We start from the raw sequence: 14,827 nt of genomic DNA, 5'->3' as shown, positions 1-14,827 counted from the left end.
TTGAAACACATGCCAAGTACAGGAGACTCCTGGAAATTCATGCACACCACCTATATGGGAAAAGTCTGTAAGGCAGAATGCCAACATTGGAAAAAAAAAAACAAAAAAAAAAACAAAACAAAAAAAAACACTTGGCAATCTGCTGTCATCTGGATGAATGATAGAGCTTTGTATGGAAATATAGATCATGTTCTATCAGCAGAATCCTGATCAAACACATCCTATCCTGCCTTAATGATCTGCACTAATTTAAACCCTCCTTTCCTTTGAGTTATCTCACATTCCTTATTCTCCTTATATCTATTATTTCTCTACTCCTAATAAACATCCCCTCAAAGGCTGTAGCCTCTTTAGGTTTCTTGGTTCTCTAAGGAATATTTCAATGTAATCTTATTTTTTTTTTGTTTCATGCCAACTGCACTGAAGTAAATCACTTAAGAATACAGCTAATAAAACAAACAAAAACAATAAGCAGTGAAATATTCCAAGATAGGAAATCTCAATGCAGTAAGACAAGTTGGAGAATGGTAAATTAAACAGAAGGTATAAGTGAGACTTTCAAGACATGGAGATGTCAAAATCTAAAAATTCTGGGTATAAAAGAAGAATTTCAATCTAAAGACACAGTTGTATTGAAGGGATGAAGGACTGGGCTTAAATACAGTTTGAATTTTCTCTTGTGCCACAGAGGTGTTGTGGTAGTTTGAATGTTATGTCCCCTAATAGACTCAGGTGTTTCTGTTAAAACTTGGATTTCCAGCCACCTGGCTGGAAGAGGTGATCGTGAGGTCCGGCCCAAAGGTATTACTGGGGACAGATATGTTTCCCACCTAAAGATATGCAGAGTTTCTTCTGCTACATTTCTTGCTATTTGGCTGACTCTTGCTTGTGGGGCTGGCTGGCTGGCAGTGGCTTTTTCTCCCTGTTTGGATCTGTGAAAGGCAACCAGCTTCTTCTGCCATCAAGGGAACTTCCCCTGGATATGTAAGCCTGAAATAAATACCACAAACTGTCTAGTTTGGAGGTTCATCCCAGTAGTTTGGAGCTGACTACAACAAGTGTTGTGGAGATTTTTTACCCCCTATAACTCTGAGGATCAGAATTTTTGTATCAATAGATAACTAGGGAGCAAAGAAACGCAGTGGAAGATACTAAGCCCACAATTCAGAGATCTTCAGACTGAAGATATCCTCTGCTAAAAAGTATACTTATCCTTCCCAGTCACCTTTCTTTTTTTGTATAATTCTCTCATAATATGTTGGATTGCTGTATGCACAACGTTGTGGCTTTCAGTTTCTGCCTCTACCTTATTACCCTAATTATAGATATTCTGTAGGATTGTGTGGAAAAAATATGGAAACTCAGTTGCTTGATCTTCTAGACTCACACTCAGAAATCCAGTTTTATATATTGCCTAGATAGTACACTGAACCCCCATGATTACAAGATTAGCCTTTGATCATCTTGCAAGAAACAGTGTTAAGAAAACAATAATTGTGATGTTTATAGATTTTGTATTGGGAAAGAAGTTCAATATCATATGATTCTTGCTCTTGTTTTTATCACCAGGCCTTGGGCATGGGCCACTAGGAACATATATATCATTATATTTGGAGATTAGAGATCAGGATCAGGATTGTGTATGTGACACTAGCAAGAAGTTCCACAATGCCATATAGGCAATAAGACTGTTAGGCAACAAGGGTGCCATGTTATATTCTTCCTGGTATGGTAGTCTATTTTCTTTCTAAAAGCATTTTCTAGCCCCGTCTACAAGGTATACAATCAAAAATAATGTCTTAAAATATTTTTTATTTATTATTTGGGAGAAGAAAGTGGGGAGAAAATGGGCATTTCAGGGCTGTGGTAGTTTGAATGTGGCAGTGTTTTATTAAAATTAAGCTTGTAACTTGTGTCTCCAGCCATCTATCTGAAGGAGGTGTCACTGCATGTAGATTTTGAGGTCTAGTACTAAGGTCTGTTTGGGGCTACAACTTGATTCTAGCCCAAAGGTGTAGAGAGAGCAATTTGAGCTCTGGCTGTTGTGTTTTGTGGTTCTGGCTGTTTGTTGATGTATCTGCTTGTATCCATAAAATGGAGCCAGTTTCTCCTGCCATTGATGGTTTTCCCCTGGACTCTAAGCCTAAAATAAATCCATTCTTACTAACCTTGTTTGGTTGGATGTTCATTCCAGCAATGTGGAGCTGACTACAACAAGGGCATCTTGCTGCTGCAAATAAATTCCAGATACATGTCACATTTTGTGTATCTGCTTTTATGTAGGTACTTGGGGAATTTAAGCCAGGTAAACTGGCTTTGCAAGCAAGTCACTTTAACTGCTGAGCCTTCTCCTCAGCCCACAAATAATGTTTTATATCATTCTGCTAAGAAGCAAGCGACTGTCACTTGGCTAGGCACAGTGAGTAGAAAGTTTTAGCTCTAACTATGGCAAGCAGGATTCATATCCTTTCCCATTAGTAGTATGTATTAACATTTTCTTTGCAGGTATAAGACTTAAGAGCAATATACTAAATAGGCAAAGCACAATATCTTAGGATACTGGGTTGTGACAAACTCACAACAGCTCTTAATGGGAATCAAAAGTATTTTAGGATAAGGAGATGGTGCTTTCTGACAAGGACAATACAATGTCATGCATGTCCACCAGCAATCTATGGTTATATCCCAAGCAACCTTCACTATATCATGGAAGTAGTGTCTTAGACAGGAGAACTTAGTTTAATCTAGTCAGATATCTTCAGTTATAACTGGGCAATCATATTCATGACATATTCACAGCATATAGTTGTGAGGATGCCTGATACATATAAATGCTAGGAAGATAAGCTTAATAGTGATTGATTAATAGTGGTTGGTTATTTATAGCTTGGGTAAGGAAGACAGTGAACACCATGCAAGGTTACATGAGAGTTGTAATTGGGAACAAATTGAATAACTAGGGATTGTGGGAAGCAGGCTTTTTAATAACCAGAGGATAAGATGATCTATTGCTCACATGGGAAGATATGACTGGTCTATTTGAATAATTCTATGGCCTGGAAGAATGTGCTACTCAGGGATAAACAAAAACTGTATCTGATTCAGTTTATAAGGAGCATGATTTGGTTAGTGGCCCTCCTATGTCAGTGCTTGGAGGAAGATGGAACTTGTGGTTTAGGCCACTTGAGGAAATCCTAGCATCTCCCAGATGTCATGGCAAGAAATCAAATTTGACTGTAATTTTAGGCCTTAAAATTCACTTTCCAACATAGTTAACTCTCCTGATCTAAATGACAGAAACTGTACAGATTCCAATCAGACTGACGTAGCCAAGATCATAACATCCCCCTGTGTCCAATTTCTACTTGGAAGGCTTTATTTCCAGGACAAGTAAGATTCTCCTCCTGCTTCCATTTACTTACAGCTGACACTAGTTTCCAGATGAGTATAGTGGAAAGGCAGAGGCTCCTTACTTCCACTCATCCCTACTTGTCAGAAGTTCTACCTGGCCTTATAGCACTGAGAATACTGAGTCCCTGATCATTCCAATCTGGCTCAAAAGCCAGTGATAGGCAGGCTAAGAAGATTTCAAGCTATTATCTAACTACCCCTACTGTGCCCAGAATGTATCTCTTATACCAGGAGAGTCACTCAGACAAAAACATAGTGATGCCTTCAAAGCAAGCTTCACAACCCTGGCTCAGAAACGTTATTCCTAACCACTAACCCCAAAAAGCTGATCATCTGAAATGGAGTATGTGACATGTGGTTAGAGGATGCTCCAACAAAAAAGAGGACGATGTGGTAAAATATGATTTGGAGAAGACTCATAGAATCAGGAAATTCTAAGCTAAGTCATAGGTGGTTTACTTTACAAGAGAGAACCACAGAAATAGGAAATGGAAAGAAGCACTTCTGACACAAATAGTCATTACTGTATCCCAAATTTATCTGGGTTAGCATGTAAAGCCATTTATGCCAAATGAATTTGTGACACAAAAGTGGATGCTTTGTTCCAATGTATGGAAAAAGTAGAGGTTACCCAGTATTGCCAAGTCTATTCAACATTGTACTGGAGTATCTATCTATTCAGGACAATTAGGTGAAAGTACAAGAAAAAAAAACAAAACAGAAACATGTATTCAACTGATAGAAAAGAAATAAAGTAACTCCATTCATAGATATCATGAACTTATATATAGAAGTCCTAAGAAATGCACTAACATATTCATAGAACTAGTAAGTTTAGACAAATTTTGAGTACAATATTAATATAAAAAATTAATTTTATTTTACATACTTTTGATGAACAATTTAAAAGTGAATCAAATACACTTACATTAAAAGGATTAAAAGGCTTAAGAAATTTAACAAGCCAAATAAAAATTTTAAACCTCCAAACTTATAAGAAAGATTTAACATAAATTAATGAATGAAAAAATTAGGAAAATTTCCATATTCATGGATATGAAGACTTAATATTTGTAAATGATAATGTTAACCAAGTTAATCTAGAGACTTAATGCAAACTCCCTCAGAATCCTAGCTAACTTCTTTATATACATTGACAAATTAATTCTAAAGTGCATAAAGGATTTCAAAGGGCACAGAATGTCTTAATATTATTGAGAAAATGAGAAAGGTAGTGACCTTTTTATTTCAAATATTACCACAGATGATCTACAAGTAAAGAAGTATGGTTCTAGAAAATATTTTAGGTATCAGTGAAAATAAGCATCCATCACAAGAGAAAAGAATACTATTGAAAAAGTCCTGTCCACACACAGAGAGCTTCCAAACCACATTTAATTTAATTCCTCTGTGTAATATGAGTAGACAATCAAATACTGCCCAACATTTGAAGGAAATGCTTAACAAATACACATAGGAAAAGGAAAAGGAAAAATATCCGTGCAGGAATCTGGATAAAAATATAAATTATTTTGTATTTTTGTATTCCAAAAATGAAAAATAGATAAAATATGATATACTCATGAATTAAAAACAGTAAACTAAAAGATTCAAATGATAAAATAGTTCATAGAAATAAACATGCAGCTTTTATTTAAAAGCTAATTAATGGAAGTGCCAGAAGATAAATTTCAATATGTCTCCCAGAATGGGAAAATATATTTAAAAAAAGAAATTTGAAATGGCAAAGAAAATCAGAGGATAAGTAAACATGATATCAAGATAGACAGTGTATCTCTGAGTCAAGAGAAGTTGAAAATGTAATAAAGAAATTTCTTTTTAAAAATATGAGAAAATTTCACATAATGGATAGGAATTTTAGGTGTGAGAGAGGAACAGAGTACAGAAAGGAGAGTGGAGGGGAAGAGAGAGGAGATGCCCAGGATTCAGGATGACATTAGATTTCTCAAAACCAACTCTGCAACCTCAATAGAAGTGAAATAATTAATGGCTTTAAATTCATATAGTAAAAGATTTCCAGTCAAATCTAAAACAGGAACAGGTACATTTTGAAAAGAAAAATGTTGCCATAGCATCTTGCACCTTCCTTTTCTCAGGCAGCTATTTGGAAATGTACTCCACTTAAATGTGAAGTTAAACCATGAAAGGAAAAACTATAGTCTCCAAAGCACCCAAGTAGGCACAGGATAGGAGGCTGAGCACAGCAGAGTCCAGAGCAGTGTCTGGTGTGGTAATGAAGGCAAACTCTAAAGGGCATTTGTAATGTTGGTAGATGCGGGGCTCCTTCCTGCTCAGGTAGTGCGGAGGGAAGGACCAGGCCTGCTGGTTCCTTCCTAGGGGTTGAGGAGTATGATGAGGGTCGGACGACTCAGAAACCTCTCCTGGCCACTGGAGAAAAACCACACTGAGTTGGGAGTCTTTTCCATGCAGGAACAACTCGCTTTATTACTCTGAGCAGTTGCCTATATCATGTTGGGACGAAGGAGGGGATTTTAGGGTGGGGGAAGAGGTAAGGGCCAATAGTAAACTTTAACTATTGAAATGGTAATTACAATTAACACACGGAAGTGGCAGGCCAGAAGCCATTAGGCATCCTGCTGAGTCATAGCTGGCCAGAGACAGGTCACCAAACTTTAGCTAGACTCAGGAAGTTCCACTAGGCCTCACACCTGGGTCTTTTAGGGCCCAATAGGTAGACAGAGGCAGCTCCTCCAGGTAAAATCAAGACAGAAGGTCTCAGAAATCTTGACTACAAAAGGAGCAAAATATTGAACAATATCTTTATGTGCTTCATGGATTGAGATAGTATTTACATTTGCATCAACTTAGGGTGCATGACACAAATTAATAACTGAGGCCACTATTATATAAGAGAAATAAAATGCCTTAAATGAAAGCAATCCAATTGTAGCATAGTACATGACTGAGCTGCAAAAAAATTACATACTTGTAACACAATAAACAGTGGGTATTGTTTAACCAATAATTGTGATATATTTACATTTGGAGAAACGTAAATGGAGTTTGAATGCATGTGAGGGAGTGCCTGTGAAAATATGTGTATTATGGCTAAATTTTTATTATCCATTGCAGAAAACCACCAGACATAAAAATGATAAATCAAGGAGTTCCAATATTGGCATATTATTTAGAAATATGAATAAATGTTGTAAGGCATACTCACAAGGTTTTATTGTTTATCTTCAAAAGGCAGAAAATGGGATGGATAGAGGTAAAGCAAGACATTGATTATTTTTGCTCTAGGGCTTTCTAGGACCATTTGACTATGTAAAAAAGATGATTTAAAAATATTTTATTTTTGTTTATTTATTTATTTGTCAGAGAAAGAGGGGGAGAGAGAGAGACGGCACGCCAGGGCCTCCAGCCACTGTAAACGAACTCTAGATGTGTGTGCCCCTGTGCATCTGGCTAATGTGGGTCTCTGGAGAATCAAACCTGGGTCCTTTGGCTTTGCAGTCAAATGCCTTAACAGCTAAGCCATCTCTTCAGCCCAAGCAGATGAATTTTAAAATAAAAACTTAAATATTTTATTTTTTCATTTGAGACAGTGACAGACAGAAAGAAAGAAAGAGGAAGATAGAAAAAAATGGATGTACCAGGGCCTCTAGCCATTGCAAACAAACTCTGGATGCATGTGTCACCTTGTGCATTGGGCTTATGTGGGTACTGGGGAATCAAACCTGGGTCAACAGGCTTTGCAGGCAAACACCTTAACTGCAAAGCCACCTCTCCAGCCTCCAGATTTTACTTAAATAAAAAGTGAAATATTAACAAGATTTTTGAACATACATACAGTACAAATAGAATTGCATATACACAGAATTCCAATTCTGGGTAAGAAGTGCAGAATATACCTAATATTATTAGGTGCTATTCCCTCAGTTTCAATTCTGTACTTTCTCTAAGAAACTATGTACCTAGTGTGTTTCCTCAAGATTCTCTCCTTGAATAAAATTCAGTGACAACACACACACACACACACACACACAAAAGTAGAAGAGAGACTAGTTAGAAAGAAAGAGCTGGTGGTAGGAAGGGGAAAAAGGAACAAGAAAACATAATAGGAGATGATTATTATCAAAATATATTTTAATACATGATATACATGTATAAAATTGTGAATAAATAAAATAAGGATTTTAATCCTTAATTCTTTCAATCTATTCCCCTCATGAGGTCACTTGACTCACTCTCTATCTTCAGTTATGATAATTACTATATATCTGTAGCCAAAACCTTTCTTAAGAGAGATACACTCATGTCTTCACTTGGAAGTCTCACAGTCAATTTGAACTCAGAGTTCAAATCAAGGACCATTTTTTTTTAACTTTTCAAATTTTTTTATTTAATTTTTTGTCTACTATTTTTTTCTTTTTCCATTTTTTTCTCAAATTTTTATTAAAGCTTTCCATGATAATGAAAAATATCCCATGGTAATAACCTCCCTCCCTCCCCTCACTTTCCCCTTTGAAATTCCATTCTCCATCATATTACCGCCCCATCTCAATCATTGTACTTACATATATACAATACCAACCTATTAAGTACCCTCCTCCCTTCCTTTCTCTTCCCTTTATATCTCCTTTTTAACTTACTGGCCTCTGCTACTGAGTTTTTTCCTTCTCACGCAGAAGCCCAATCATCTGCAGCTAGGATCCACATATGAGGGAGAACATGTGGCTCTTGGCTTTCTGGGCCTGGGTTACCTCACTTAGTATAATCCTTTCCAGATCCATCCATTTTTCTGCAAATTTCATAACTTCATTTTTCTTTACTGCTGAGTAGAACGCCATTGTATAAATGTGCCATATCTTCACTACCCACTTTTTAACCCCCCCAAACCTGATTCTGCATCTTTGAAAAACAGAAGTTATAGAAAAATGTTAATACCCTTCCCCCTTCTTCCTCTACTCCAGATTATGCTTTTTCCCCTATGTTATACTATCTTGAGGGCCAGTTAGTTCATGTGGAATGGAAATAGGAGAGAAATTATAAGATTTGTAAAGGGGAGGGCTGACTATTTGACTTTAGAAGTATGAGTGGCTATATCTTGATTAACATAATACATGATTTCCTTCTAAAAGAAATAAAATGTATCAACCATTAGATACCAGTTTAGAGACACAATCAAGTCTTAGATCATAGAGCATATTGCATAAAATATTGAGTGGGAATTGATTCTGAAACTCTAATGGAATAAATTACAGCTTTTAGGCTGAGGCTTAGGATAAGGGCAGGATCATAATGTGATCAGATTTATATCTCAGAAAGATTACTTTGGTGAGTGTCAGACTTGTAGAAACTCATGGGTTAAAGGTAAACTAAGGAAACTTAAGTAGGGAGCTACTGAAAAGCAGAGGGAGACATTCAAAGGCCTGACCAAGATTTCTAGTTGACTGGGAAAGAGCCAAGGTAGAGGGTAAAATATAAGGAAAGTAAAATGTTTAATTGAAATCACCCCCCATAGGTAACTGGTAATACCCTACTGCTGAAGACATCATATACTGTTGACATGTAACATGGAGTGACATGGCTGGAGGCTGGAAGAGAGTCAGACCCGACAGTTAGCGTGTCTAGTGCCAGAATATCTGTCCGATCAACACATAGTCTAACCTACTTAGCAGCAAACAACCTGATGGAATGCTCACACAAGTGCAATAGTGGTACACAGCCATGGTGGAAAACCAGCTGCTCTCGATTTGGCTAACTGATCTCAGTGGAACAGAAATCATAGCTGGAGCTGGAAAACAAGGAAGAACCATATCCAAAAATGAGCCCGCTCTCCATTATCAATCGACCACAAGTTGTGGGCTACAAAGTGGGCCTACATCTATTAAACTCTCTCTAAAAACTAATGGTCATCACATTTTTGGGTGCTATATTTACTCTCCATTGGAGAATCTGTTTCTCTTTTTCAGATAAACACAGATCCCAAGGATTGAACCACCCCATCATACCTCAAAAGGGCCCCAGCTGAAACTAAGAATAATTGGGGAAACATGCAAGAATGATGTTTTATTGGCAAATCAGGAACCAGCACAATGGTGAAGGAGATAGACACAGAGAACAATCATCCCCTACCAAACCAGATATCCAGAGACACAGAGGCTTCTCAACCCTGAAGCAGACCTAAAATGAACCCAACATGGCTCAGGGAAATTTGTAGAAAAAGGAGTAGAAAGAATGTCAGATCCACATGTTGGGTCATGATATGCAGAGACATTTTTTTCCTACCCAAAACTGAAGGCTAACCCCATAATGCACCACCCATATACCCCCAAAAGGAGGGTCCCTGTGGAGGGGGGAGGACAGGGAGGAGGCTAACAATGCACCAACTTGACTATATTCACTGAGTACAAAAATAAAAAAAAATCAAAAAGATTTGGTCATTATTATTATTGGAAGCACTTAATATTTTTAATTTGTTGGTTATTCTCTGCCTCCGCTTCATAATAATTAACCAAATACATTGATCACCTTTTAACTCTTAAGAATTGGAAGTTTATTTTGAAGTTTTGATTTACTGCATTCAATGTTGTATGAAACCTGTATTACATTTGATGTAAATATTTCTATACTCAATTGCCCATTTGATTTTAGATCTGAATTCTATTGAAATAGACATTTTGTTTTAAACTATGTATTTTTATTTTACTTTTACTTAGGTTGTATTGTTTTAAATACATAAACTACTTCTTCACTGAGGTCATAAACATTCTGTTTTATATTTGTTTTTCAATATTTTTAATTTTAACTTTTCATTTCATCTATAAGTTACTTTGTAAGGATGAGTCTCACATTTACATTTTTTGTTTTTTACTGATCACATATAAAATATGTACTATTTTCTTATACCTCATATTAAGGTGTTCTTAAGTAACCCTTTATATAAAGCTTGTTTTATACTCATAACCACATCTGCATTACAAAAAGTTCAGGTAGGGCTGGAGGGATGGCTTAGTGTTTAAGGAACTAGATTCAAGGTTAAAGGGCCCAGGTTATATTCCCAAGGACCCATGTAAGCTAGCTTCATAAGGTGGTACATGCATCTGGAGTTCATTTGCAGTGGCTGAAGGCTCTGGTGTTAAATTGAATGCTGAATGTCAGTAGTGCTGGCAAATAAAATACATTAGTCATCAAACCTAATATATTACTGTATTATGCTATTACTTTAGGGCTATTTGTGATTTTATTATAAGTAACACATGCTAATCTTATACCAGTAGATATAAGCTAGGCTTTAAATAATCATTCAGCAAAGAAACTTAAAATCTTCACCTTGTTAATTTTTATCACAAAATATTAACACTTATTAAAAATATAAGCTTCATATTTTATTGATCAGAAAGTGACAGCACAGATCTAAAAATATATGCCTTGTGTTCTTCAATTCCATACTGCCACATGTATAACTGGTATAAAGAACAATAAATGCTTGTAAGGATCACTGTGTCTGCAGTGTAGATGGTGACATACTTAGCTGTACATCACATTAGAAATTCCCTGTCTTAATTATATGGGATAGTAGAGCTATCACCTGATAGCTGGCAAATTTAAGAGTACACTACTGATAAACACCAAAGACTTATAATTACATGTGCTACTAACACTTTATAGTGCTGTTAGAGGCTTAATTTAATGGGGCTTGAAGAATCAAATGAGTGTTGTGTTGATGCTTTAAGAGATTGGAAAGGAATTATCACCAGTTTACAGTACCATATTAAACAGATCAAGAAATCCCTTAGTCAAGAATAAAGCAAACAAAAAAACAGAGTTTACAAAAGTTTTGGAGAGTAGGACAAAGAGCAAATGTTGAAAATGTGTTTATTCCTTACTTTTATAAAGTTTGGAAGGATATCAGAATAATCTGTAATACTGTACTTTAATATTATTATTTTTTTTAAAATTTAATTTATTAGTTTTCTTTTCAGTAAATACAGGCAGTTTGGTACCATTATTTAGGCTCATCTGTGATCTACCCCCTCCCATTAGACCCTCCTTATTATTGAAAATGGGTCGTGCATTGTGGAGTTAGCCCCCAGTTATTAGTATGATAAATGTCTCTGAAAATCATGACCCAACATGTAACTCTGACATTCTTTCCGCCCCCTCTTCCGCAAGATTTCCCTGAGCCATGTTGGGTTCATTTTTGGTCTGCTTCAGTGCTGAGGTGTTGGGGGCCTCTGAGGCTTTGGCTCTCTGATTTGGTAGGAGTTGATTTTTCTCTGCATTGATCTCCTTCCCCTTTGTGCTGGTATCCAGTTCACAGGAAAACAACACCCTTGCTTATTTCGCCAGTTGTCCTTAGTTTCAGTTGGGCCCCTTCTGAGGTATGTTGGGGCAGCTCTCTTCTGAGGATCTGCATCTATCTGGAAAAGAGAAGCAGATTCTCCAACGGAGAGTAAGTTAGCACCCGGAAAATTGAGATAACACTTACTTTTTTGATAGACAGTTTGATAGGTGTAGGCCCTCTTATACCCCGTGATTGATGGTAGCTTGATATTGTAGAGTGGGCTTGTGTTTGGGTATGGTTCTGACTTCTTTCCCAGCTCCAGCTAAGTGTCTAGTACCACTGAGTGGATCAGTTAGCCAAATCAAGAGCAATTGATTCCTCACCATGGCTGTGTACCACTATTGCACTTGTGTGGGTATCACATCCGGTTAATTGTTGCTACTTAGGTTAAACAATGTGTTGCTTGGACAGATCTTGGTCACTTCCCCAAGTCGCCTATGTAGCGCCTTCTGGCACTAGACACGCTGACTGTCTGGGGACTGACTCTCTCCTGGCTTCCAGCCATGTCATTCCATTTTACGTGTCAGCTGCGTATGGAGTATTCAGCAATAGGGTCTTACCACTGGCCTTTGGTGGGTCATCAATTACAATGACAGAAGTCTGTCATTGTTTTGGGAAACCTTGTAGGTTTCTCTGATCAAAAGCTCATTCTGGATTGTAGGCCCAAGCTGGAAGTGGGGGTTACAGGTCAGTGTCCACTAAGAAATTGAGGAAAAAGATAACTAATATACAAGAGTTAGAGAGGAGAGAGATAGAGGGGAGAGGGGGAGAGGGAGGGAGGGAAGATGTAGGAGATTTAGGTCAGTCTTGATCCTACCCTCTCCAGTGTCTTGTGGTTCAGGTGTTTCCTGTAAGGGACTAGTGAAGGTTCAGTCATTTGGTCTGTCTTTTAGGAAGTAGAATTTTATGGTACCATTGCCGTTTGGGTCCGGATTACTGTTTTCCACCCTTTGATTCCCTCCCCGCCCTCCCATCCATCTTATTGTCTAGACCATGAGGTACTTGCTGGGTATGTAAGGCATCTTGGGCAAATTCAGGTTAGGTGTTGCAGATGAGTGAGACTATGTGTCGATTTTTTTTCTGTGATTGGGTAAGTTCGCTGAGAATGATCTGTTCCAGGTTCAACCATTTTTCCTCAAATTTCTTTATGTCGTTTTTTCTTACTGCTGTATAGAATTCCATTGTCTAGATATACCACATCTTTGTTATCCATTCTTCTAATGATGGACATCTGGGTTGATTCCAGCTTTTAACTATTACGAATTGAGCTGCTACAAACATGGTTGAGCAAATCTCTCTGGCTTTTGGTTTGAAGGTTTTAGGGTACATGCCCAGTAATGGCATAACTGGGTCTGTTGGTATTTCTATAGTCAGCTTTTTCAGGAGTCTCCATATTGCTTTCCAAAGTGGTTGTACCATCCTGCATTCCCACCAACAGTGAATGAGTGTCCCTGATTCTCCACATCCTCGCCAACATTTATTTTCATTTGACCTTTTGATGTTGGCTATCCTTATTGGGGTAAGGTGGAATCTCATAGTTGTTTTAATTTGCATTTCTCTGATGATTAGGGATGATGAACATTTTCTTAGGTGTGTGTTTGCCATTTGTATCTCTTCCTCTGTGAATTGCCTGTTTAACTCTGTGCCCCATTTTGTGAGTGGGGTATTTGTCTTCTTATTGTTTAGACTTTTGAGTTCTTTGTAAATTCTAGAGATAAGGCCTCTATCAGTTGGATAACCTGCAAATATTTTCTCCCACTCTGTGGGTATTCTATTGGCTTTGTTTATTATATGCTTATCTGTAAAGAAACTCTTCAGCTTCATATGATCCCAATGGTTGAGTGACTGTTTAAGAACTTGAGCCACTGGGGTTTTATTCAGGAAGTCTTTTTCCATTCCTATATCATGGAAAGTACTTCCTAAATTTTCTTCCAGTAGTTTTCGAGTTTCTGGTCTTATGTTGAGGTCTTTGATCCATTTGGATTTGAGTGTTGTGCATGGTGAAATGTGTGGATCAAGTTTTAGTTTCCTGCATGTGGTTATCCAGTTTGTCCAGCACCATTTGTTGAAGATGCTATCTTTTTTCCAGTCTATATTGTTTGGGCCTTTGTCGAATATCAAGTAGCTATAGTTGCTTGGCCCAAAATCCGGGTCCTCAAGTCTATTCCATTGGTCTATACTCCTGTTTTTATGCCAGTACCATGCTGTTTTTATTACTATGGCTTTGTAGTATACCTTTATATCGGGTATGGTGATGCCACCAGAGGTATTTCTTTTGCTGAGGATATGTTTGGATATGCGAGGCCTTCTGCCTTTCCATATGAAATTTGAGATCATTTTTTCCATGTCTGTGAAGAACATTGTAGGGATTTTAATTGGAATTGCGTTAAATCTATATATTGCCTTTGGTAGGATTGTCATCTTCACAATGTTAATTGTGCCTATCCAGGAGCATGGGAGGTCTTTCCATCGTTTCAAGTCCTCCTCAATTTCTTTTTTGAGAGTTTTTATATTTTCGTTGTATAGATCTTTTACTTCCTTGGTTAACGTTATTCCAAGGTATTTTATTTTATTTTTTGCTATTGAAAATGGGACTATGTCCTTTATTTCTTTTTCTGTGTCTTTGTCATTTGCATACAGAAATGCTTCCTATTTTTGTGCGTTGATTTTGTATCCTGCTACTTTGCTCCAGGAGTTAATCACCTTCGGGAGTTTTGGGATGGAGTCTCTCGGGTCTCTTACATATACAATCATGTCATCAGCGAATAGAGCTAACTTAACTTCTTCCTTTCCAAATTGTATCCCTTTTATTTCCTTCTCCTGCCTTATTGCTTGGGCTAGGACTTCCAGAACTATATTGAAAAGCAGAGGTGAGAGAGGACATCCCTGTCTTGTTCCTGATCTCAATGGGAATTCCTCCAGTCTCTCTCCATTAAGAATTATTTGGGCCTTTGGAGCTTTGTATATTGCCTTTATTATATTAAGATGTGAACCGGCCATGCCGATTCTCTCCAATGTTTTGATCATGAAGTGATGTTGTGTCTTGTCAAAGGCCTTCTCTGCATCTATCGAAATGATCAT

This window comes from Jaculus jaculus, chromosome X (genome assembly GCF_020740685.1).
Source record: "Jaculus jaculus isolate mJacJac1 chromosome X, mJacJac1.mat.Y.cur, whole genome shotgun sequence".
NCBI lineage: Eukaryota > Metazoa > Chordata > Mammalia > Rodentia > Dipodidae > Jaculus > Jaculus jaculus.
The sequence above is the reverse complement of the archived record's forward strand: the minus strand, read 5'-3'. Positions refer to the sequence as shown.